This window comes from Nanorana parkeri, unplaced genomic scaffold (assembly GCF_000935625.1).
Source record: "Nanorana parkeri isolate BGI_ZX_2015 unplaced genomic scaffold, ASM93562v1 scaffold323, whole genome shotgun sequence".
NCBI lineage: Eukaryota > Metazoa > Chordata > Amphibia > Anura > Dicroglossidae > Nanorana > Nanorana parkeri.
The window spans coordinates 383,234-388,050 of NW_017306591.1; positions in this window are offsets into that span (position 1 = coordinate 383,234).

The following is a 4,817-nucleotide window of genomic DNA, read 5'->3' on the forward strand; positions in this document are numbered from 1 at the left end:
GACGTTTCCTGTGTCATATAAAAATAGCGTGCGAGGATCATTCCTGAAGAGTCCCCGATGTATCCGAAAAGATGTGTGATCCACATGTTACCATATCATTTCAGTGTGAGTGCCGGCATCAATCCCAAACCCAATGTGAACAGTATCAGTCCTGAAGAGTCCCTGATGTATCCAAATACATGAAGATGTGAGCCATAGGTGACCATATCATTTCAGTATGAGTGCCGGCATCAACCACAAGCCCAATAATAACAGTATTGTTAATGAAGAGTGCCATATGTATCCTAATACATGAAAATCTAAGCTTGACCCCAATGAGAATAGTATCCGAGTATCATTCATGAAGAGTCCCTGATGTATCCTTATACATGACCGCCGATATAAATATGGGAGCCATAGGTAACAACATTGCTTTAAATAAGCTTCGGCATCAACCGTGACCCCCAATATGAATAGTATCATTCCTGAAGAGTCCCTGATGTATCCTTATACATGAAGATGTGAGCCATAGGTGACCGTATCATTTCAGTATGAGTGCCGGCATCAACCACGAGCCCAATGTGAGCAGTATCATTAATGAAGAGTCCCTGATGTATCCTAATACATGAAAATCTAAGCTTCACCCAAATCAGAATAGTACCAGGCCCGGCTCACACCTGGGCGTTTTGTAGCGCGTTCCTACGCTCTGCAAATCGCTCAAACTCCGAAATCCCATTATTTCCTATGGGTATGGTTCACACCTGGGCGTATTACAGGCCGTGTGAACGCGCTACAAAACGCCCTACGCCCCAAAGAAGTACAGGAGCTTCTTTGGGGCGTATTTGCCGCGCGTATCCATTAGGATACAGCCAGGTAGCCCTCGGAAACGCGCTTTTTTTTTACAGCAAATCGCGGTAAAAACGCGCGGCACGAAACGCGCGACAAACGCACATATTCGATACGCCTAGGTGTGAACCCAGCCTCAGAGTATCATTCATGAAGGGTCCCTGATGTATCCTTATACATGAAGATGTGAGCCTTAGGTAATCATGTAATTTCAAATAAAATAAGAATTCACATCAACCCGACACAAATGAGAATACTATCATTCATAAAGAAAACATTTTGTATCCTTAAACATGACCGCTGATATGAATATGTGATCCACAGGTAAACATATCATTTCAGTACGAGCGCCAGCAGCAACCATGACACAAATGTGAATAGTATCTGAGTATCATTAATGGAGAGTCCCTGATGTATCCTTATACATGACTGCGGACATGAATATCCAATGCTAATATGAATATGTGAGCTAAAGGTGACCATATCATTTCAGTATGAGTGCCGGCATCAACCACGACCCCAACGTGAACAGTATTGTTAATGAAGAGTCCCAGATGTATCCGAATACATGAAAATCTAAGCTTGACCCCAATGTGAATAGTATCCGAGTATCATTCATGAAGAGTCCCTGATGTATCCTTATACATGACCGCCGATATAAATATGGGAGCCATAGGTAACAACATTGCTTTAAATAAGCTTCGGCATCAACCGTGACCCCCAATATGAATAGTATCATTCCTGAAGAGTCCCTGATGTATCCTTATACATGAAGATGTGAGCCATAGGTGACCGTATCATTTCAGTATGAGTGCCGGCATCAACCACGAGCCCAATGTGAGCAGTATCATTAAAGGAGAACTATGAGGGGGGGGGGGCTTTCACTCCTCCTCATAGTTCTAGCCGACTTGATGTCACAAGAACTGCAACTGGTCCTAGCTCATGTACTGCAAGAACCTTGACCAATTCTCTGGTGGAAATATATCGGCACATAATGTACAAGGGCCGGACAAATCCCAGGAGTCAAGTAGCCAATGCCCCTTAGAACCTTAAGCTGGTGCCCAACATTTCCGGTTTTCTCTAGTTGTCAATGGAGCTCCTAAAGAAAATCCTGCTGGTTCCTGGGATTGGTCAGACTGGCTCCTGAATTCCATATTCATTTGCCCACTCCCATATCCAATGAGATAAAGTAGCATGGTGTGTCAGCATCCTTATTAAAGGATTATTAAAGCATTGCGGTTTTTTGGCATATATCTACTGCTAGCAAGCAGTAGATATATGCAAAAACATTTTTTTTTAAGTTAAAAAGGAGAACTATGAGGGGGGGGGAGGGGCTTTTCACTCACCTCATAGTTCTAGCTGACCTGTGACAATGAAACTGTCACAGGTCGGCTCAGTAGATCGGGAGGTGAGCGAACACATACCGGCGTTCGCTCACCTCTCGATCCTGTCACGGCTCTCTGCCGTGACAGGGGAGGGGATGCATTCCCCCGTCCCCGCTCCGATCCGCCAGCGCTGACTGGCGGAACGGACGGGGGAGGGGGCGGGTACAGCTGGCTCTGCCTCTAGATAGGCAGAGCCAGCTGTCACTCACGCAGCTGGGCGGTCTCAACATCGATGTCGGGATCCGCTCTGGCGTCTCAGTATACCGCGAGCTGTAGCTCCCCATATACTGAGCTTAGGGTGATGGGAGGACGCTAGTTTGTGTCCTCCCGTTACCCTAAGGAGAACTATGGGGAAAAGCCCGGACCCAATAGTTCTCCTTTAATGAAGAGTCCCAGATGTATCCAAATACATGAAAATCCAACCGTGACCCCAATGTGAATAGTATCCGAGTATCATTCCTGAAGAACACATTCTGTATCCTTATACATGAGCGCCGATATGAAGATGTGATCCATAGGTATCCATAGCAACTCAGATAAGAATTCACATCAACCAGCGACCCCCCAATCAGGAAGTTGCCAAAAAACAAAACACAGTTTCTGCACCAACCTGGTCAGCCGTCTTCGAGCTGCGAGAATCCCGGCCAATGTGTCTCCTTCCCTGACGGCCAATGTGACTTGAAGGGAGAATTTCCAGCCAATGACATCTGAGAAATAGAAGAGTGAGAGTTCATGTGAGACCTCAGAGAAAACTGAACTGATTAAAAAATAGAATCAGCGCAAATCATAGAGATCAGCTGATGAGATGCAGCCAAATATTCCTTTAGAGGTCCTGATTGTGTCTCTCCGACACGTCCCCAATACCGAAATACAAATATCTGACCTCCGTCCTCCCCTTCAGTCTTCTATCTGACCTCCGTCCTCCCCTTCAGTCTGATATCTGACCTCCGTCCTCCCCTTCAGTCTGATATCTGACCTCCGTCCTCCCCTTCAGTCTGATATCTGACCTCCGTCCTCCCCTTCAGTCTGATATCTGACCTCCGTCCTCCCCTTCAGTCTGATATCTGACCTCCGTCCTCCCCTTCAGTCTGATATCTGACCTCCGTCCTCCCCTTCAGTCTGATATCTGACCTCCGTCCTCCCCTTCAGTCTGATATCTGACCTCCGTCCTCCCCTTCAGTCTGATATCTGACCTCCGTCCTCCCCTTCAGTCTGATATCTGACCTCCGTCCTCCCCTTCAGTCTGATATCTGACCTCCGTCCTCCCCTTCAGTCTGATATCTGACCTCCGTCCTCCCCTTCAGTCTGATATCTGACCTCCGTCCTCCCCTTCAGTCTGATATCTGACCTCCGTCCTCCCCTTCAGTCTGATATCTGACCTCCGTCCTCCCCTTCAGTCTGATATCTGACCTCCGTCCTCCCCTTCAGTCTGATATCTGACCTCCGTCCTCCCCTTCAGTCTGATATCTGACCTCCGTCCTCCCCTTCAGTCTGATATCTGACCTCCGTCCTCCCCTTCAGTCTGATATCTGACCTCCGTCCTCCCCTTCAGTCTGATATCTGACCTCCGTCCTCCCCTTCAGTCTGATATCTGACCTCCGTCCTCCCCTTCAGTCTGATATCTGACCTCCGTCCTCCCCTTCAGTCTGATATCTGACCTCCGTCCTCCCCTTCAGTCTGATATCTGACCTCCGTCCTCCCCTTCAGTCTGATATCTGACCTCCGTCCTCCCCTTCAGTCTGATATCTGACCTCCGTCCTCCCCTTCAGTCTGATATCTGACCTCCGTCCTCCCCTTCAGTCTGATATCTGACCTCCGTCCTCCCCTTCAGTCTGATATCTGACCTCCGTCCTCCCCTTCAGTCTGATATCTGACCTCCGTCCTCCCCTTCAGTCTGATATCTGACCTCCGTCCTCCCCTTCAGTCTGATATCTGACCTCCGTCCTCCCCTTCAGTCTGATATCTGACCTCCGTCCTCCCCTTCAGTCTGATATCTGACCTCCGTCCTCCCCTTCAGTCTGATATCTGACCTCCGTCCTCCCCTTCAGTCTGATATCTGACCTCCGTCCTCCCCTTCAGTCTGATATCTGACCTCCGTCCTCCCCTTCAGTCTGATATCTGACCTCCGTCCTCCCCTTCAGTCTGATATCTGACCTCCGTCCTCCCCTTCAGTCTGATATCTGACCTCCGTCCTCCCCTTCAGTCTGATATCTGACCTCCGTCCTCCCCTTCAGTCTGATATCTGACCTCCGTCCTCCCCTTCAGTCTGATATCTGACCTCCGTCCTCCCCTTCAGTCTGATATCTGACCTCCGTCCTCCCCTTCAGTCTGATATCTGACCTCCGTCCTCCCCTTCAGTCTGATATCTGACCTCCGTCCTCCCCTTCAGTCTGATATCTGACCTCCGTCCTCCCCTTCAGTCTTCTGTCTGACCTCCATCCTCCCATTCGGTCTACTGTCTGACCTCCATCCTCCCCTTCAGTCTTCTGCCTGACCTCCGTCCTCCCATTCAGTCTTCTATCTGACCTCCGTCCTTCACTTCAGTCTTGTCTGACCTCCGTCCTCCCCTTCAGTCTTCTATCTGACCTCCGTCCTCCCCTTCAGTCT